The 23,180-nt window shown below is 36.7% G+C and overlaps 1 protein-coding gene across 1 annotated transcript in view; it reads right to left on the bottom strand.

The window, feature by feature from the left end:
- The window catches only part of RIT2 (Ras like without CAAX 2), a 346,245-nt gene that overhangs the window by 234,483 nt on the left and 88,582 nt on the right, over window positions 1-23,180 (bottom strand). The gene's annotated exons all lie outside the window — the stretch shown is intronic.

Raw genomic sequence — 23,180 nt, 5'->3', positions numbered from 1 at the left:
ACCAGAACGGAGATTATTTGGATGTTTACTTTGTGATAAGTCATTGTTTTGTATACTTTCCTATATTTGTATTATACTTTACTTTTTAAAACATTTCAAAAAGGGAATGTTTTAAATAACTCAAATGTCAGAAAAAGGAGAAAATGCTCAGTTCCAGTTCTCTAATTGTTTGTATTTTTTACAGTAGCACAATGTTTGCACAAAATTAGTTCGTGACTTAAGTAATTTTTTTCCAGTGATTTTCTCTTTCTTCGTCTAGTCTATATCAATTTTATCTCACATAATGACAACTTCTACATATTTAATCTTCATGTTGAATAAAATCTGGCAATCTTGATGAATACAGGTTATAGAGACGGAAAACAGAATGATACTAAAAGACCTTTCTGTCCAAAATATCTTTCTTATTGGCGTGGCGTGATGCCCCAAATTCCACCCTTTCTGCTTCATTCTTTCTAGTTGAGATAAGCCATTTTATTTCCAGGAACTCTCTATTAAAATGCAATAAAACTACAGGAGAGGTAAAATATTAAGCTATTATCAAGCACAAACACCTTACTCTGAGATTACTTTTGCACAAAATTAGCTGTCATGAGAGGAAGCAGAAAGCAGGGCCTGAGGGGATGATGTGCAGGGATGATACAAATGGAGTGAAGAGGAGGGAAAACCCTGCTGACAGCTGTGGGTGCAGAGACTGGGAGAGTACCCGGGAAACAAAGGACATGCAGGAGGCATGTGGGCACCTGAGAACCAGAAAGGACCCCAGGTTTGGGAGCAGCCTGCTGCAGAGCAATGTATGCATGGAAGGAAACGGCTCATCCCTCCTCCTTCTCAAAACTGATGAAAAAAGGAAGTTGTTTTGTGTCCCAAGCGTGCTGAGTATGGTGTTTCCACAACTGAACTCTATGTTGGTACATATACCAAAGATTAATCTGACATAGAGAAATACGATGTTCAGAATTCTTGGCTTGCCTTTTGTGACATCAGTCTTTCCTTGTCAGTCTCTCTAGGAATAAGGGCTGCAAAAATGAAACTTACTCTATGGATGGAGGAAGAACGGGGTATTTTTAGGACAATGGACTAGAGTAGTACTTCACAAACTTTTCTGTACATGCAAATCTCCTGGGGATCTTGTTAAAGCGCACAGTCTATTTCAGTAGGTTGGGGGCTGGGATTCTGTATTTCTAATAAGCTACCAGGTCACACCCATTCTATCGGACCTATAGCAGTACTGTCCAACAGGAATATCATACTAGCCACATATGCAGCTTAAATTTTCTGCTAGCCACATTAAAACAGTAAAAAGAAATAGATAAAGTTCATTTTAATATATTTTTTAACTAAATTTATCTAAAATATCATTGAATCTGTAAGCGACTTAGGAAAATATTAATGAGATATCTTACGTTCTTTTGTTTTATACTAAGTTTTTGAAAGCTACTGTGTATTTTGCACTTATAGTACCTCTCAATTTTGTCACATGCACCACAGCCCCATGTGGCTCAGGGCTATTGTATTGGCCAAGGCACATCTAGAGAGAGGATAAATTGTTGCAAGACAGTATATCTCCATAGACTGAAAATACAAATATAGAATATTCTTTCACTGTCGTTGATGGCCTTTTTGATTAAAGAAGACCAAATACGAGTTTAAAATATAAAGGAATGGCATCCTTAATTATTTTTTAAACTCTTGTTTATTATTGAGGTAGTATTTCATAGGTTATTTCCTGTATTAGTCAAGCTTCTTGAGAGTAGCAGAACCAATATTTAATAAAATACTAATTAAACCTTTAAATTACATCTTAAGATGTAAGATTTTATTTACTTATTTGTTTGCAGTACGGAATTGTTTCACATAATTACGGAGGCTGAGAAGTTCCAAGATCTGAGGTCAGCAAGCTGGAGAGCCAGTGTAACTGACGATGTAAGTTACAGTTCAAGGGCAGGAGAGGACGGATGTCCCAGCTCAATCAGTCAGGCAGGCAAAGTTCTCTCTTACTCAGCCTTTTCAGTCAGGCAGGCAAAGTTCTCTCTTACTCAGCCTCTTTATTGGATTTAGGTTCTCAACTGATTGGATGAGGATTACCCACATTAGGAAGGGCAATCAACTTCACTCAGTACTATTCAAATGTTAATCTCATCCAGAAACACTCTCAAAGACTCTCCAGAATAACATTCCACCAAATATCTGAGCACTCCTCAGCCTAATCAAGTTGACACATAAAATTACTGATCTTGCTTCCCTTTGAAGCCTTCTTCTACTTGCCCAGTGAGGAACTTTATGTCCCATCCTGTACTTCCAAAACACCTTGCATACAGTCCCATTAAAGCACTTTAAACATTCTGTTCTCAATATTGTTCTTAGTCTTAGCCATTCGGAAGCATCCAGCATGCCTTATTCATCTTTGTATATGCATTTTCTAGCGTTCTGACAGGCACATAGTAAGCGGCCAATAAATTCAGTTTCCCTTCTTCTTTCATTGTGTCTGGCACTCTGCTTGATTTTTTTCAGATGTGCTAGCTTATTTAATTTGCATGACACAGTGTGTATATATCAATATGCTCAATTTAAATATGAAAAAAAAGAGAGAGGCATTAAATTTTATAAAGCTCATAAAGCCAGTAGGAGCTGGTTGGGAGACTAAACTAGATCTGTTAGACCCCAAAACCTATTCTTGTTTTGCTACACTGGTTGCTTTTCAAAGATTAATCAAATGAGTAAAGAGATTTACTTTGAAGTTTAGATGCTGCTTCTAGATGAATTGAATGAATACATAACTCTCAAATCTGCTCCAAGATTAAATTAATATTTAGATGTAAATAATAGAGAGTTGAATCTTTCATGAAATCACATTTAGTAAAAGACAGGAAAAGGCAGTGTAGTGGACAATTGCTAACTTTGTAGCCACTCAACTTCTTTAAGCCCTACATCCCATGACTGAGGGAGAAGCAGCAACTCACTTTCCCAGGCTTCTTTACAACAAAGTTACAAGCATGTGACCTAAGCTGTGCCAAGCAGATATATCCAATCAAATCCTTGATTCAAATGTGAGCCATATGAGGATGTCTGTGCCCTGGGTATTTGAATTTCTGGAGGAATTATAAAGCATAGCAAACACCACTCCAATGCACAGTGGCAGCAATGGCAGCTTCATTGCTCGATTGGTGCAACCACAGTACTATAATTTACGCCTGATTCAGGATGCATATCCTCAGAATTCACTTTTCTGTATCCACTGGAGGTTATGTGAGTGATGTATGCCTAAGTTCTTTCCAATTTTGGGCATCTTCAAATCATCCTAGAGAAGTGACTGCCCACACCTCTTTAAAGAGGACAGGAGCTTGACCACCCACTAGGCCAGCTCTTCTAGTGACAAGGATTTTTTCCCAGAGCTAGCACTAATCCCTTCTCCTTCTTATGGGCATGATTTAGTTTTTTCTTCTCTTGTCCACAGCAGCAGTTCTCATTTATAGTCTATGTGTCACTTTCCAACATCTGGTCTCCATTTACCTTTCCACCACGCAGTGGGCAAAGCCTGGTGTTTTAGCCAGAAGACAAGGGCATGCAACTGCTGATTGATTTTTATAGTACATAATTTACACTTCAGTTTTTCTCTCCCTTCTTGGGCACCAAATGTAGAAGATATTTGCCAAGTCTGGAGGCTGTGTAACTGGCACGTTTTCCCCCCTACTTGGTTAGGTGCTGTTGCGAGGTACTTATAGATGTGACTCTTTTTCCTGCCTCTTCTTCTCCCTTCCCTCTTATTTTCAATGTTATGGTTGAATTTTGGAGAAAAGGAATGTTTGAGAAGAAAAACAAAAACAAAAACTGACCTGGAATTATCACCTATCTCAAAGTTCACTTTGTTCCATACTTTTATATCAGATATAAAAGTGGTGATGTTCAGACATAACAGCTGGTGATGTTAACCTTGTATCCTACATGAGGCATCAGGGATTTCGTTTACTCATTCAAAAAATAGTGTGAGCACCTTGTACATATCTTCTTCTGGGGAATAACGTGAACAAAACAGATACCATCACTGCCCTCATATTTTTTTAACCTAAAGGTAGAGAACCTAAAATAATAAAAGATGATAAATACTCAGGTGCATTTTTATTAAATCAAGGTGTTCCCACCAACTTTTGTAAAACAGTCAGTGATTCCAAGAGACATTCAACTAATGAGGATGAAGAGATGCTATCAACAGCTGGGATTTAAAACTGACAGGTCATTGATAAAGGAGAAGGACAAGGAGGAGAAAAGAGAGGAGAAGGAGGAGAAAAAGAAGGAGGAAGAGGAGGAGAAAGCAGAGGAAGAAGAATTTCAGTGAAAAACAATTGAAACTTAATTGTTCCCCAAATCTTCCAAAGTGAAGTACAAGAAAGCCTGCAATAAGGCTCCTGACACTTTCACCGCAATAAACTTTCCAAACTGACTTTCACTTTGTGCTGTGCATCCTATATTCTAAGCACACTGGACTGTTTTGTGTTGCCTTAATAAACCATGGGACCAAAAGCTTCCATGTCTCTATTTTTACTAGGAAATGCCTTCTTCTACATGTCTATCATGGAAAATGCTAATCAAGCTTTAAGGCCCAGTCCAAATATTATCTCCTCTGTAAGGATTTGTAAGGATGTGACTTACCTCTCCTTTTCTTGTCTAATATATCTCTTTTCAACAACTCCAAATCAATTTTCCACACCTCTATAAGAAGACTTAAACTTCTGTTTATGCTATGACTTTTCCATAGGCACTGAACAATACGAAGAGAATAATATTCTTCACTACTTTGATCAGTTCACATTAATCTGAAATTCAAAATGCACGTTCACATTTTTTAAAAACGCAAATGCTAAGGACCATATAGGCTATATATAGCACAGACTGCAGAGGGCCCCCATTCCCTTAAACTCCGTGTAAAAGAAATCACCTGGGGTTATAAAAAGCAAAGGCCCTGGGTAGTGAGGCAAGGGAGAGAACAAGTAATGCACTTATGTATGAATGTGCATGTCCCATCCACTTGCAGCTAGAAGAAGTATTGGGTATTCTTGGGGCAGTAGAGGGCATGTCCACTGGAGAGATAAGGTCAAGCCACCCAAGTTGACAAGTTAAGGAGGAGTTCCAAAAACAGAGAGGGCCAAGATCATCATAAAGTGATTTAGGACTAGAAATTGGATGAGAAACAGTACTTGGCCCAGGGACATTGGGGATTTTATCAGAAGAGTTGAAGGTTTCAATCTCACTTTAGAGAAGTCAAGATCTGCAAAAGATACAAAAGACAATGTATCCAGAAAGAAGGTGAGAAAAAGGGTGATGAATGGCAAAAACATCAGAATTTCTTGGCTTCTTATCCTCTTTTAGTAGGAGAATTGTATGAGAATCAGAAGATAAAACTAACATTTGTAAAGAGAGAATGAACTAAGATATGTGATTAGATTTTAAAGGAGTAAATAGCTACTCCAATGGAGTGAAACCTGCTTTTTCAGATTAATGACATTTTAGACTTCTAAAAATGCATGAATGGCATTTTGAACCATCACTGTGCTGGGAAATGGGCTTCAGAGAGGTGTTTGACTTGTAATTTCAGTTGATAAAATGGATAAGTATAAATTCAGGACAAAGACGACTGGAGGGATTAGTAAATGTTTGAATTACTCTATCAACCGCAATAAATGGTAGATTGTTTCAGGATGTAGGAAGTTTTCTAGCTGTTTTCTATATACCTTGTCTATTGTTACAACATGTTTTTCCATTTTATTAATGGTTTTAATGAAGGTACAGAATAATACATGTTCATATGGGAAGGCGGCTAAAAATACAGAATAGTGAATAATTAAATAACACAATTGGTATGCAAAAGGTCATTGACAGGGCTGAAAAATGGACTGCTTATAATAAGACAACAGTTACTGGAGATCAATGTAATTTTCTGAGGCTGCTTTTTGTCCCTTCCCTAATGCCTATGGACAGGATGAGGAGATTTGGATTCAATACACTAGTTACGATAAAATATCTGAAAATTTTTCTATTGATAAGGATGCCAATATGAGTCAACAAAGTAAGATATTTATAAAAACCAGGCAAGGTCTCTTGAGTTGTTGCAGGTTGGGATTGGGAATGTGGAACTATCTACATTTATTTAGAACAAGCAGTTGAGAACCTACCATATTCCCTCCTGGTCAGGCTGTAAGCAAAATATTACATTCATTGCAATGGGATACCACTCTGAGCGAGATACTGATAGACTGTGATGTACACAGGGAGGAACAAGAGGGGTATCTGAATTTGAGGCCTGACTTTAGAAGAGATGATGAAGAAATGGAGGATGCTCAGCCTGGAGAGGAGAAAGGTCACACAGTGAATGTTTAATATCTTCAAATATTCTAAGTGGTTTCATGTGGACAAGAATTAGACATTTTTTTGTGTGGCTGTAAGGGAGGAAGAGGAAGACGAATAATTAAATTGTTTAGTTAAAGGACAGGGAAAAATATTTTAGCTCAACATAAGAAAAATATATATCTACTCAAGGAACTAACAAAAGATAAGATGGGTTTCCTTGAAAGACAGTGGACGCAGGCAAGCATGTGTTGTAGTAGAGGAGACGCGGTAAAGAGGATTCAAACATAAGATGGTGGTTAGCCTGGATATCTGTAAGATTTCTTCCACCTTATTAAGTGGAGATCAGAGAAACAGAATTGAGGAAGATAATTTTAAAGGGAATTTAGAATAAAAATTAAATGAGAAATAGTGTTTAGTCCATCAGGGCATTTGAGATTTTTTTCTGGGGACTTAAAAGTTTAATTTCTCTTCTTTGAAACTTTATTTTCTTTGTTTTCTCTTTTTCTTACATCCTCTAACTAATACTTTTTTAACCTTTTCTCGAAGGGCCATTCATGAGTTAACAAGGATTAAGCATTTATAAAAAGTTCTGTTTTAGGTATGGCAAAATTAAGAGAATTAAGAATCCAGCCTCTCTCTGCTGATATGTATGCACATGTGTGCGTGTGTAAAATAAGATGGAAATTTCAGAATTTAGGAGGTAGAAAAAAATTCAAAGGTATTCCTCCACATCAAAGGTAATTTTAAAATACCCAGATATGACTGACACAGTATCACCTTCTGCCTGAAGGTGACTTCTTCAAGGAGCAGACGATAGAAAGAATTCGCTTTACCCTCCAGCTGAGCCCTTGCAAGGACTAGTGCATCACTGAGCCAGTGGAGGAGGGAGTATTCTGAGCCATTCTATTTCTTTACTTGGCGTAGATATTGTGATCCATTTTAAGATCTGTGGTAGGCAGAATAATGCTCCCCTGCCAAGATATATGTCAATCTCCAGAACCTATCAATATATTACATCACATGGCAACGGTGTATTAAGGTTGCAAATAGATTTAACATTGCTAATCTACTGACCTCAGAATAGACAGATTATCCAGCTCTTCCCAATGTAATCACAAGGGCCTTTAAAGAGGAAGAGGGGGCCAAAGAAGGGAGTCAGAGAATGATGCAGGGCTGGAGAGATGCTATGCCGCTGGCTTTGAAGATGGAGGAGGAGAGCCACAAGCCAAGGACTGTAGGCAATCTCTAGGAGCTGGAAAATATGAGGAAACAGATTCTCCCCAGAGCTTCCAGAAGGGAATGCAGCCCTGCTGATGCTTTGATCTTAGCGCAGTGAGACCTGTGTCACAACTCTGACCTCTAGAAATCTACTAAAACACACTTGTATTGTTCTTAGCCACTGTGTTTATGGTGATTTGTTATGGCAGAAATAGAAAACTAGTGCAACATCCAGTCCTAATGTCCTTTAGCTTTATTCGGGAGACAAAGGGACATATCAAAACTAGCGAAGAAATAGGATTTCACTTCAAGGCAGTTTTACAAAAGAGATTTGCTAATGTTAATTTTCTTCTCTCACTTGCGTATATGTAACATCTTTTTGAGTGAAAACACAAGGATTTTGGTATACCTTGTTTAAGAACAATAATCAGAGCTTGTTTGTTTAATCCCCTCAGAAGGAAATTTCTTATATTAACAAGTCTCATACAGGTATTTTTCCCCCAGCAAAAATTCACTGAATCCAAATGAATTTCTTCAGTGCTAAGCACATCTGCTTCTTGACTTCCATTTAACTGACCCTGGGGCCAAAGTCTTTAATAATTTGAAAGGAAGGAATTTACAATTCTTTCAGGGCCTCTTCTGCTCAACCAGCTAGTAAATTGATGATTTGAGATTCAAACCTTTGTCTTTCTGATGTCAGAGCTTTAATCCTCTCCTCTCTATCATTCTCAATTTTGTTCCCATCAGTGATATATGCACAAACACACATTGATGTTGTTCCCGTGGACTTAACAAGATTTTGAAGAACGGGCATTACGGTCTAGAATAGTGTGTCTTAATCCCTACTTTGAAAAGAAAAAAAAACATCTCATTCTCCCTCCCCTCAAGATAGTCAGTATGATCTCATTCTGTGGCAACAGGTCTTTTCTTTGTCTACCTCTTCTGTACCCCATTCATCAGATCAGGAGAAGGGGCTGGGTATGACCTATATTGCTTTTTTCCTAAGGTAGCTCTTCCGTTTAATCATCAGTCAAGATGACTATTTTGGTTAGTCTTGAGAACTTTTCTGTTTAAAACACTGTGTCTCTGTGAAAAGAGCTTTCATTTCATGATACTATTTATAAATCCACCTTTAAGGGTAGAGGACCCTGAAGAATGGGACTATAATAAAAAGATTCAGCTATTAAGGAGTTTCCCATTCCTGTTCCTTGGCCTGAAGCAACACGCCTATCTCGGGGAGGCCCACACTTGGCAGGTCAGTTCTCGGTGCCCTGCCTAGAGGAAATTTAGCTCATTCAGAACTGCAGTTAGAGATGTCTTATGGAAACATGACCCCCGATACTTGGAGTGTGATACATTATGGTATTTCCAGTATCTCAAGGGGTGCTATAACCATTTTAAAAATAATTTCAAAAGCTTTTTGTTTTTATTGTTAGCATGAACCATGTAGCAGGACTTTCCAGTAAGCGGATTTAAATCTACTAGGAGACCTCAGATGCCCCCAGCGTGCCCTGTGCTTTCTGGGAAGACCAATGAGTCCATTGTGCTGACTCTAGGCTTTGCTCCTACACTCATCTTCCCTCAGGAATGCCCTTGTTCCACCTGTGCTTCACACTCATCCTCCAGGACTTGGGCTAGGTACTTCCTCCTTTTTCATGAGACCATTCACTAGAACAAAGTAACAATTGCCCCTTGTTACTCTCGCTCACTGATTATCCTTTGTTGTAAGGTTTTCACATTGCTTTTATTGTTGTAGTTATTTATGTTGGCTATTATTTCCCTATTAGATTGTCAGATCTGCAGGCTCCATGACTGTGTCTTGTTCAAGTTTGTATATCTCTATAACACTGAACACACTAAGTGGGTGATAGAATGTGAATCAAATTACCAGAGAGAGTGGTTGGGCAGAGGAAACAACGTTGCCAGAATCTAGAAAAACTGTTTTCATCTGTAAGCTCTAATACTTCTTAGCTGTCTACCTTTAAACAAATCACTGTGGTCCTCGGAGACTCAGTTTCCTTATATAGTGATTTCTGCTATATCACTTGTTTTGTAAGGACAAATTTGTTTCAAAGCAATTGATATATCGGGACAATTTGAGCATAAGTAAATTTCATGTTTTTTAGCATGATTTGTTCCTTGAGAAATACTAGTTGAAAGCGGAGAACTTCATCCAGATGAACTGAACTATGTAGAAATAGAAAACACACATACATACATGCTTTCATACACACACACACACATCTCAGACATCCACCAACCTACTAGCTACCTCAGTTCACCATGTATCATGAGCCTCACCCATCCACATGTGGTATTACAACTTTCTGCCCAATTTCAGATCACACAGACACCTTTAAATTTTTTTCATGGAAAAGAGCCATTGTTATTATAGTATTTATGTAGTTCTTAATATTTTAACGTGTATGAAACTGTGCTTCTCTTATTACATTCCTATCATTTTTTTAAAAAGTCATTGATAAAGTTTTTGAGCATTGATTCCCTATTCCATTTTTTCCATAAGCTCATTTTTGTCTGATTAGTGTAATTTTACATAGTGCAATGACTTTTACAAAGGTATGGTGTGTTAGCAGAACTGACTATATATAAAATGATAACAGAAATACATAACCTCCCTACCTCATACTTGGTTATTATAATAAACTTAGATAATAGGAAAGTGCTTTGAAACTTTAGCATTGCAAGCCTTTGCTATTGTACCATCTCCCTCTCCAAGGTTTCCTGGTATTTGTAACCACCATTATTTGTGTAGATCTTGTAAGGTGCTTGCCCAGTATCTCTTCTATCCTTCTTATTACTGCATCAGTTTTATATTGCTGTAAAACAAATTACCACAACCTTAGCAGCTTAAAACAATGCTGTTATAGACTGAATTGTTTTCCTTCAAAATTCTTACGTTGAAACCCTTACCCCCATTGTGACTGTACTTGGAGATGGGGCCTTTAAGGAGGTAATTGAAGTTAAATGAGATCATAAGGGTGAGAAGCTAATCCAATAGAGCAGACGTCCTTGTTAGAAGAGAAGAAACACCAGAACTCTCTCTTTCTGCAGAGGAAAGGTCCATAAGGACATGGCAAGATGGTTTCCATCAGCAAGCCAAAAGAGAGGCCTCACCAGTCATGAACTCTGCTGCCATGTTGATCTTGGAATTCCAGCCTCCAATGCTCTCAGAAAATAAATTTTGTTGTTTAAGCCACCAGTCTGTGGTATTCTGTTATCGTAGCCCAAGACGCTAGTACAAATGCCCATTTCTTAATTCACAATTCCTGTTGCCCAAAAGTCTGAGTAGGACACACTTAGTTTCTCTTATCATAGTCTCAGAAGGTTGAAGTCAAGGTGTGAGCAGGGCTGTGTTCCTATCTGCAACTTTGGATCCTCTTCCAATCTCACTTGGGTCATGGGCAGAATCCAGTTCCTTGCATTATAGGACTGAAATCACTGTTTTGTTGCTGGTTGTTGACTAGAGGTCATTCTCAGCTCCTAAAGGCCACTCTCATAGCTTAACCACATGGGTCCTCTCACAACATGGCAGCTTACATTTTCAAAGCCAACAAGAGAATCTCTTGACTTCCTTAGTCTCTGACTTCTGGACTTTCTTTTTAAGGGTTCATCTGATAAGGTCTGTACCATCCAAGACAATCTCCTTTTGGATTAACATAAACTCAACTGATTAGGAACCTTAATTACACCTGCCAAATCCTTTCACCTTTGCCATATAGTGTAACATTTCATGAGCACAGTATCCCATCACTTTTGCCATATTTTATTAGAAGCAAGTTATAGGTCCTGCCCACACTCAAGTTGAGGGGATTACATAAGGATATAAGTCCTTGCAAGTCATCTTAAAAATCTGCTTGTCATAAGAAGAACTCAATTTTCTTCAGAATAGCTGTGTCATAATACTTATCAGCCCCTGATACTCTCTTGCAGGCAGGGATAACAATATGACTCACTTATGACAATTATCTAGAAGAGGCTTCCAGGAAAGCACTTTAAATCTTGTATCTCTGTTTTATCCTTTGCAGTTTGTCTTTCTTTTTTCTGTCTTGAATGTAGTTGCAGTGTCTAGATTTCCTGGAGCCACCCTTTGTTCACCAGGCTTATAACTACAAACAAGACAAAGGAGGAATAGAATTCATAAGAATATTGGGCCCAACTGCCTCTCTTAGCTGTCACAATTTCTGGATTCCATGCCTCTAGACTTCTTGATATATGAGAACAATTTCCCTTTTCTGATTAAACCCTCTTTTTGTTTTTTTGAGGAAGATTAGCCCTGAGCTAACAACTGCTGCCAATCCCCCTCTTTTTGCTGAGGAAGGCTGGCCCCAAGCTAACATCCATGACCATCTTCCTTTACTTTATATATGGGACACCCACCACACGGTGCCATGTCCGCACCCGGGATCCGAACTGGTGAACCCTGGGCCGCTGAAGTGGAACGTGTGAACTTAACAACTGTGCCACCAGGCCGGCCCTCAAACCCCATTTTATAAGTCACTATTACTCATAGCTAAATAAAATATAACTGGTAACGATCATGGGTAGCTTCCCTTTGTCACAGTGCTCAGAAATGTTCCTATCAGCACCCATCTTCCCACCAACGGTTCATTTCAAATAGTACAGAGAATGTATTTTAAGTTCCCTTGTGCAGTTTCCAAGGCTCTAGAGAAATTGAAAAACTGATTCTTTTAACTGAATAGTGGATAGTCCTCCCATGGAAGGGAGGGAGCCCAATGTAGGATAGGGAAGTAAGAGAGTAGGGAAAATAGAATAGTCCAAATAATGACATAAAATTATTAAATTATAGAGTGTCTTCAGTCCTCAACTCTTTACTGTCAATGCTTGAGATAATTCTGTCTCATTTTATTCAATCTGGTTTCAAATGCTGCTGTGACTAACTCTTGATAATCAAAGCTTGAGAATATAAAATTTAACTATAAAAAGGCGATATTTGCAAGTTGAATAGCTACTATAAAGTTGATTTATAAAAATGGCATGAAAACTGGCTATTAATAAAGTATTATTGCTTTCTGTTTCAATATATACAAGCAATTGTTTACAAAGAGAATATTTTAAATACCTACAATAAATATTTTTCTCATCGCTGAGATTAGAAGACCATGTTTTGAGACTATGAGATAATATGTCTGAAGGGAAGGATAGTGAGAAAACAGTGTGACAACTACACATCCATTTTCCATTATGAAAGGTTCACTCCATTACTCTAAAGCAAGTCCCATGTAAGCCCCATGGCATTGCCCAACTTTGCAGCAATGATATAAGATAAAAAAATTACTGTTGTATTTCTCAAAAAGTCAAAGTGGGATTCTGGGAAGATGAGAAGACATAGATTTTGAATCTTCCTGATTCCCCCATAAAAAAAGCCCCAAGGGCAAAACCATAACCTAAATGACAAAGTATCCTGTATACCCCAAAATATGAGTGGGCTAGACACATTTTACCAAGAGCTACAAGTCCTACATGGGATCAGCGTCTGTGCAAGAGAAAACAGAGGTAAGTAACATGAGGTTTGATGGCTCCAAGTATACTGATCATACCAGTATAACCAACTGGTATTCACTCAAAAGATCAGAAAGCCAATTGGAGAATAACAGCTAAAACTGGGAGGGATTTGCACACTTCAGTAGTCAGTGAGGGCAAGCGATCCTCAGTAAGTGTGAAAGTGCTAGGGTAGACTGCTCACCAGATACTTCCAAAAGCAAGCAGCTCTCTTCCATGACAAGTTCCACACTGGAAAGAAACTTCTGGAGAAAAAGTATTGAGCATGACAGGCTAAATAGAGACAAAGGATAAAGGTTTAGATAAAAGTGGATGAAGAGAACAAAGAAAGAAGCTCCCAGAAAATAAGCCTCGAACAGAAAAATTGTGCTTTATAGTTGTAAAGTTAGAAATCTATCTTAAATGATGCTTCTTTCTAAAAGTTTAGGAAGACTAATTTCACGTAAAAATGTATAGCAGTATTGAAGCCAATTTCTATACAAATATAAGTGAAAAAAAAGGCTTAAGGAGAAAATAACATCCCTCTAGACAAGAAAAGCATACTAGAATGATAGCTGGCCAACATTTTGAAATATTACCAAATATTTTTTAAATAAGTTAAAATGCATTAAGAAAATAATACAAGATATTAAATAACATAAATCAGAATTAGGAGAACTCAGAAGCAACATGATAGGACTTAGGAAATAAGAAATCTTGACAGAAATAAATATTAAAGAAGAAAGAACAAAAAAGTAAATAAATGCAATGCCTTAAGAATATCATAGGATAAAATAGAAAAATTTTTTAAACAAAAAGAAAATTTAAAATGAAAATGATTCGAGAAGTACAAGTATATAGACAGGCATAGAAGTTTCAAAATGTTAATAATAGTAGTCTCCAAAGAAGGAGAGCAAAGCAAGAGAAGACAGCAAATATTAAAAACTATAATTCAAGATGATTCCCTGAAATTAAAAAAGATTTGAAATCGCATATTAAAAAGATAGATTGTGTACCTGAGACAGTCAACCCAGAACCACCATCATTAAGACAAAGCCTCATAAAATCATTGGACTTTATTAAAAAACAAAAAGTTCTTGGGGCATCTAGGCAAAAAAAGAAGTAATAAATAATGAAGAAAAGTAGATTGCCATTACACTCTTCATTAGAAGAAGACAGAGTAATGTGTTTCAGGTACTTAAGGAAAGAAAATGAGAACCAAGGATTTTATATCCTGAAAACGAAGTTTCAGGTATAAAGGCAGTAGACAAACTATCTTCAACATGTATATAAACGTATGTATATATACAAGTTCTCATACATATAAAATCTTATATGTAATTATATATACATATAGGTATATAACATATCCATGGGGGTGTTGGGAAGACAAGGCTAAACTATAGTGAATTGAATGAAAATTTAGGTTTCCAAGTTAGGAAGCAATTTCATAAAAGCTGGCCAGAGATAACTTGTAGTGTAGAGGGCACAAGGAGAGCTTTGGGGGTGAGTGACAAGGTTCAATCTTCTTTCAGGAGTGGTGGTTACAAGGATGTTTCCCTTATAATAATTCATTAAGCTATACCATGTTTGATGTTATTTTCAATAAAGAGCAATAAAAAGTAAAGAAAAGAAGCTAAAGTGCTTATTCTATTTATCCAGGTTTTTAATTTCATTCTGAAGTAAACCTTACTATACCATTCAACATTCAACCCCTGAGCACATCTTATATTTCTACGAGCTATCAAAAGCAAAGTTTGGATAGTTTTGTGTAAATCTCTTTCTGTCCTAAAACAATTTTTTTTTAAAAAAAGATAGCAATATCCCCTTGATAAATAAGATAATTTACTCTTGAATAGCATCAATTTTTTTTTATTACAACAAATACATAAAACAAAGGATTCCGAAAAATCTTATTTTCTAGCTATGCGGACTAGAGGAATCTGCAGTCTCCATGGAGCTCAATTCCATAATGGGTTAAAAAATAAAGGGATTATGTCTGTCCTGTTAAAGTTGTATGGGGATCAGATGAAATATTGACTTGAAAACATGAAAAACCAACACAAAGCATTACTTTATCAATAAGAAATGTGCCATACTCCCACTACTCTAAATTATCTTCCAATAGTAAAAAATTTAAATATTTTGTATGTGTTCCAAATATGAATTAGATACCAAGAAATCAGTAGGAAAGCCAGTAAACAATCTCGAACTTATCTAAATATAATCTAAGACATTCCAATTCCCCATGTCTAACTGATATTCTGGTTGAATATACACAACCAAGTCACAGTTAACAACTTTTTAAAAATGTAATATTGTTGCTGTTTTCAAAGAAGGAAAATAAATGCAAGAAAATGTCAGCTATGTTTTTCAGTATGTTGATCTGACTGAATGGATGGGTTATTTAAGACAAAATGGCCCCAAAAGAACTTGTACTTAGAATTTTTTTTGTGTATTCTCACGCCAGCTTTGCAAGGATAAGAAGAAGCAGACTTCTTGAAAGAGTTAAAATGCTTCCACTTTCAATAAAAATGGAGTAGAAAAAGAGGAGTGTCCAACCACAGAAAGTTGGTCCTTGGTAAGTTTAGAGAAATTGAGCAGCTGGAATATTCTCACAATCTACCCCCATGTCTTCTTTGAACAGCCTGAATATTTCTATGGTCTTATTAAAGACAGTTTCAGAAATGCTTTTCTGCATCACTGGATGCCATTTTAACCAGACTAAATCTTATGGAAATTTATGTTTAATTCTAAAACATGTTCCACCCACCACCATATTCCAATTAAAGCATGACATTGACACATCCCATGCCCCCGCCTGATGCAGTGTTGAGAATCCACACAATTTCACATGCTGGTATCTCTCCAAACCAGGAAGCCACTTTCACCTCTAATTTACATAATGCATTCATTTTCAGATTAGTCACGTGATTAATGAGCATCTTGGAGAGTGTCCAGTTTTATCGACTCTGTCATGTTCTCCTTATTCCCATCACCAGACTCGATTAACTCTCCCAGCTGTTGCCAAGTGGTTGCACACAGTACAAATTATGCTTGTTCATTTGTTCCAGAAAACAATCACATCCACTGCAATTTAGAAATTGTTTTCCATTGGTGAGGATAATTAATTGTTAAAATGTGTATCAGCAAGTATTTCCCCTTACTCCATAGACCAAACCTTTCAACTACTCAATATTCAATATTTATCACACTCCAAACTCGTACTCCATGCCCTTCACCCCCAGTCTCTAAATAAAACACGGCAGGTTTGTAGGGAAATTCTCATAATGAGCTATTGCTGTAGAACTTGAATTAGGCTTCAGTCCTCTAATAAAAAAGAATAAATGTAAAAACGGCTTTATAATGAGAAAACTGAAGAGGCAAGTTATTTTCTCACTGGCATATTTTATTCTTTTTTCTCCCTCTCACTAACTCGATTGAACTTTGCAAATTTCTATTCCTTGAACATTCAGCCATAATATGAAAATTAAGTTCTGTTGTTCTGCCTTTCACATCATCTCAATTTAATTGACAATTTTCCAGCTTATGCATAATACAAAAAGATAACCATTGTGTTTCCTCTGCAACAGTTTTGTTCAGGTTTGAGTCAATAATAATAATTACAAACTCTTGAAAATAAAATAAAATAATTTTTAACAAAATGGTTACATTTTCAGTGGAAGTCCCAGGCTGTATTTCTGTTTCACAAAGGAATACTAGCCATTGGGAATCTTGGTTCTGTACTTTTTGTGGGTAGACTACCAGTTTAATTGAAGACCTTTGGATATTTTCTTTGAAAATGCACCCACATGCACACATACCAGAGCTCTAGGCCATGAATAAGTTTTATGGGAATAAAATTTAAAAACAAATAAAACAACTGCAGAGGTAATTGTGTTGTGATTGGAAAGTTTCCACATTGTCAACTTTACATAATTTGGTGAGAAAGATGGGAGAACTATGGCTTTGCCAACAAGAGCTGATACCAAGATATAATTTTGGATGCTGGGGACGTGTCGCTGAGGTAGACAGACAAGGTCCCGGTTCCTGTGACAGACAATGCAACAATAAATACATGTCCAAGAAAAATAGTGGATTTGATAAGTCTGTATGCAGAACATTTTATAAAGGAGGTATGATAGAGTAACAGATTCTAAAGAGAAGACATTTAAGATGATAATTGAATGACAAAAAGGATTCAGCCAAAGGAAATAGGTGGAAGGACCTTCAGGTAGACGAAGACCCTTTACCCTACAGCTAGAGGGTAAAGGCACCAGAATAAGGACCAAGCTTCGTGTGTTCAAGGTATAGCATAAAGTTGATGCTGACTGGAGAATAATGAGCAAGGGTTAGAGTGGAACAGGATGCAGCATGAGATCAGAAAGGCAGGCAAAGTCACATAATGCAACCAAAGGTGTCAGCCAGTGGTGTTACTCCAAGTGAAATACAAAGCAAAGGACAGATAAGTCCCTCAGGCTACTGGATGGAAGCTGGACCAGAGCTGGACAAGAAAAGAATCATGGGGCAGGGGAATTGTAATCTCTAGCATAAACTGCAGGATCTTCTCCTACTTCTTATTTTATTGTATCTCAAACAAATTTTGATTAAGAAGAATTTGGTAAAGAGGAATAACAGAGAAACCAAAATCAAGCAAATGGGAGTATTTATCCTGAAGATGAATTATTCGTAGGCCTAATTGAAGAAATTTACATTAAACTCCACTGATATGAATTTGAGCCTTTTATCTCTGTTCACTCCCCACTCCACTCCCATAAACACTCCTTCCCCCTACTAATCCTAGAGTTATTTCAGCGTCAGCTCCAGTTTTATGTGTTCCTAGCAATTTTTGAGACTTCTGTAACTCAGAAGGATCATTTTTGATTTCTAAAGTGCCGGGACAATTACTATAAATACCATTTCCTTGCAATATGAAACAGAGTGTTAACGAATACCTATTAAGTATACTTCTGTATTTTAAAAGGGGGCACGATATTTTGATATTAAACCAAAAATTGTATGAGATACAGATGGTAAGATGTTTAAGGTCAGAGAGCTTTCTGGAGTCCCTGAAATTACTCCATTGGGTAACTGTCTATTCTTTCCATGTCTGTGCTCAACTCAGTCCACACCCTAGGACAGCATCAAGAAGAGTTCATCTATAAGCAACACTAGTTGTGAAGGGGTTCACTACTTGTGAAGGGGTTAACATTAAAACTTAAGGTTCTTTTTTTCTTTTTTTTTTTTTGAGGAAGATTAGCCCTCAGCTAACTACTGCCAGTCCTCCTCTTTTTGCTGAGGAAGCCTGGCCCTGAGCTAACATCTGTGCCCATCTTCCTCTACTTTATATGTGGGATGCCTACCACAGCATGGTGTGCCAAGTGGTGCCATGTCCGCACCCGTGATCCGAACCATCAAACCCCGGGCCGCTGAGAAGCGGAAGGTGCGAACTTAACCGCTGCACCACTGGGCTGGCCCCAAAACTTAAGGTTCTTTAATGCTCATCCCATTTCTCTTTTTTAAGATGGTGCAACCTAGAAATATAAATTACTGGGGACTGAGCATTATTGTGTAAAGGTCAAGACTATTTGTTTAAAATTTACTGGATTCTAAAGCAATGGAAAAATACCTGATTGCCTTCAGATACTGCTTTTCTTTCCTTTTTTCCTTTGCTTCTATAAATCAAAATCACAGTATTTTTCAAATGGGAAAAGTAATATCTATATGTGACCTCTTCAGAGCTGCATTTTAAACTCAAATTGATGTGCAATAGAGCTGTCTGTTTAAAATATAGCAGAGATCATTTACTCTGGGAGATTTGTATATTTCCGAGAATCTAAAGGAAAATAATAAATTCTCAAATTTCAGTTAAACTTAGGGAAATACATGGTAGTATCTCTATTTTTTTTTCCCCATTCCTGACTTTTTGAGTGTTATCCCTACTCATTTTATTGGTTTTACTTTTTATACTCTATCCCCCAAGGATAATGTAGCTAAATATATTTACGTGTTAGTTTATATATAGATAATAGTTTGCATTATGTACTAAGTAAGATAATAGAGACTAAAGTAATCTTTAAATCAGGACTTTTGATAGTTTATAAAGTCAGTCACATATATTATCTGAATCAGTCCTTATCACAATCCCACATTTTGATAAGATAGATATTAACCACATTTTGTAATTAAAGATACTCTGGTTCCAAAAGGATAAGTAATCTGCTAAAAACAAGCATTTTTGAAAAAAATCTATCACATGAAGATGCTACACACTTATCACAATATATTTGATTTTGTAGGTATTTTAGTTCTTCTGTCACATAAGCTCCCATGTCAGTTGACAGTAAGCCATATAAAGGAAAAAAAAAAAAAAACATTAGCACACGTTATTTTGTGTACCAGATGTGCTTCTCCAAACTGATCACTTAATTCCTCTCCCTTTCCAGAAGTCAAATCCTCTCTTTAAGAGTGAATATTTCCTGTGTCTACGTGTGTGTACAATGCACAATAGAGTCATCTTTTCAAAGATTGCAACACCGCTGAAATGACGGCAATTCAAAGAGATGACTTTCAAGGAAATAATCTTATCTCAATACTTGATTCTGGTACTTTTGTTTACACATATTCCACTGTTTTATGATCAACCACAATGGTTTCTTTGTTTTTAAAGCAAATTGAATATGAGATATAGCTAGCTAGCTAATGTGCATGTGTGTGGTGAATATAAATACATATCAATCATTTTCACTTTTCCTCATGATATTTAGTGATATTATAGTGTGTGGAGACCAGGACTAAGAATTACTGCTCTTGCAGTTTCTGATTCTCAGCAGGGAGAATGTTGAACTTTCATTATCCGCTGACAAAATTTACTGTTCCTATATTTGTAGGTGAGCTCAGAAAAGGAAAACGCAACTCTAACAGGAAGACATGCGATCATTTGAGGGCAAGACAGCAGGGATATTTTTTTACACTGCCAAAATTTTTGAAACATTTCTATAACATAATTGTTTTGTTCTGCATTATATGGACCCAAAGCATTGGGATTTTATGACTCATGGTCTCTTCCTTTCAAACTTATTACTTTTGTAGTATAAGAGCGATCATCTGTATTATCTATTATTCCACTGAAATTTTTATTATCCAATGCTACCGACTTGGAAATTAGATAAATAAGTGTATGAAAATTGTGAATGGATAAAGTAAAAGGTAAACTGACTTAGACAAGGTGCCCAAGATCCTCTCTTTTAAATACCTTTTCTAAACTGGGTCCTTTTTGTTTTCTTTAAGATTCATCAGCTCTAAGCTGGGTATGTGAAATATTGCCCTAATATTGCCTAAGCTTCTTTTGAGGACTAAAAATAAAATATCTAAATTCATTCACCAAATACAAATTAAGTTTCTCTAACGTTTCACTACTGGACATGGCTCTGGGATTTCAAAGGCAAAAATGTTCATGAAACCAATAATTACATTCATGAAGACACGGTGGCTTGTGGTGAAGGAGAGTGTCAGGGAACTGATCCTTGAAGAGGTAATATTTGCGCTGAGTTCTGAAGAAGAGAACATTGAGGTAAAGCTAAAGCTGGAGAAAGGCATAAGAACATACTTTAAACTCAAATAGCCCTTAGTGAAGGAACACTGTGGGTGGCAGAAAGGCACTGAGATTAGGACAAAAAAAAAGACAGTATTGCTTAAAGGCAGAAAGAGGAGAGAGAGTGGTGCCCAATGAGGCTTAAAAGTTGATAAAGATAAGCCCAAGTATGGGGCTGGCCCTGTGGCCGAGTGGTTAAGTTCGCGCGCTCTGCTGCAGGCGGCCCAGTGTTTCATTGGTTCGAATCCTGGGCGCGCACATGGCACTGTTCGTCAGACCACGCTGAGGCAGCATCCCACATGCCACAACTAGAGGAACCCACAACGAAGAATACACAACTATGTACCGGGGGGCTTTGGGGAGAAAAAGGAAAAAATAAAATCTTTAAAAAAAAAAAAAAGATAAGCCCAAGTAGAGATTAGCAGGATATATTAATTTTTTTCTCTCAAATGCCAAAGAAAGTCATTGCAATGGACTGAATGTTCTTATCCTCTCCGAATTCATAGGTTGAAACCCTAATCCAAAAGTGATGGTAGTTAGCGGTGAGGCCTTTGGGAGGTAATTAGGTCATGAAGATGAACCCTCATGAATTGGATTAGTGCTCTTATAAGAAAGGGCCAGGGAGCTAGCTAGCTCTCTTTCCACGATGTGAAGACACAGCATAAAAAGGTCCATCTGTAAACCAAGGAGAGGTCATTTACCAAGAACTGGACCACGTTGGCACCTAATCTCAGACTAACAGGCTCCCGAAATGTGAGAAACAAATATTTGTTGTTTAAAGCCATCTCATCTGTAGTAGTTTCTTCTTGCAGCCAAAACTGACTAGGACAGTCAATGAAGAACGTTAAGCAGAAAGAAACGTGTGAATGTGTGTATATGTGTGTGTGTGTATTTGTGTTGTGTGAATGTATGTGAAGACATGATCATATTTGAATTCTCAAAAGATCACTCTGGAAGCTTTCATTTTAAGATAGAGGACTTTACTCCTGCCCTAAATATTTAGAAATAATTAAAAACAAACAGTATTTTAAAAATATAATCAATAGTGCCCTAACTTTGCCAAGAAAGACACTCTCAGTGGGTTAAAAACTTTGAATAATACCCGAAGAAAAAGTGGGAATAAAGGCAAAGAAAACCATGGGTGAATGGAAAACACAAAATAGGACAGCAGCAATGAAGCCAAAGACACGAGTAATCAAAAAAAATGTGATGGATTAGACTAATCAATTAAAAAGAAAAGTGATCTGATTAAGTGGAAAAATTCTCATATAAACTACATATATAGACAGCAATAAAACCTTTGATAAACTGTGCCATATCATAGAGAAGCAAAAATTAACAATTTTTACGGCTATGTGTAATCACGTGGATGAATTTCATAAATGAAATGTTGAGTGTAACAGTCCAGATGCAGAATATGGACTGGACAATTCCATTTGTATAAGTATTACAAAGTGGTTAAAACTAAGCCAAATGTTTAGGGATGCTTGCTCAGTTTAAAAACTATTAAGAAAAGCGAGGACAACTTCGGGTTATAGAGAATGCAGTTAATGGTGGCATGCAGGGTGCTTCTGAGATGCTGACAGTGACATTGTTGTAGCTGTGTAGTAGTTATATGAGTGGATACTGTGTGATCAGTTACCAAGCAGTGATTTTCATTTTGTCCACTCTTTTGTATGCTTCGTATTCAAAAACGTTTAAAGTAACCAAAAAAATACTATGATATATAATATCTCATTCATTTGCCCCAAAAATGAAAAAAGTGAATATTAAGTGTTGGGCAAGCTATAAAAATTAAGAACTATCATACACTGTCATGGAATTTAGTATGCATCCTCAGAGGGTAATTTTGTAATTTTTATTAAAATGTAATATTTATGGTCTATGACTTAGTAATTCCATTTATCAGTATGTAGCCTATAGAACACTCATGTATGTGTCCAAGATGGATGTTTATTACAGTATTTTTAATATAAGAGGAAAACTAGATATAAAGAAGTTGTCTATCCTAAGGAAATGGCTAGAAATTAATTTTTAATTAAAAATTTAATGAAAATTTTATTTAAAATTTAATAAAATATTAATCCATCACTTAGAAATTGCTATAATTTAATTGTTTATAATTGTATATCTAAAAAACTATGATATATATGATATAGCATGAAATGCTATATATTAGCTAATAAGATTGAGGTAGCTCTTTATGTATTGACTTGACAAGTTCTTTATCTATGGACATAGTCCTTTAGATACTGACATGATCAGTTCTCCAAGACATATTTTTTATTTAAAAATACAAGTTGAGGCCAGTCTTATGGCCTAGTAGTTAAGTTCAGTGTGCTCCATTTTGGTAGCCCAGGTTCGGTTCCCAGGCACAGACCTATATTACTCATCAGTGGCCATGCTGTGGTGGCGCCTCATATACAAAAATTAGAGGAAGATTAGCATAGCTGTTAGCTCAGGGTGAATCTTCCTCAGCAAAAAAACAAAAAAAAAGTTCTGT

The sequence above is a fragment of the Equus quagga genome, chromosome 9 (genome assembly GCF_021613505.1).
Source record: "Equus quagga isolate Etosha38 chromosome 9, UCLA_HA_Equagga_1.0, whole genome shotgun sequence".
In the NCBI taxonomy this organism is placed as follows: Eukaryota; Metazoa; Chordata; class Mammalia; order Perissodactyla; family Equidae; genus Equus; species Equus quagga.
The sequence above is the reverse complement of the archived record's forward strand: the minus strand, read 5'-3'. Positions and strand labels throughout refer to the sequence as shown.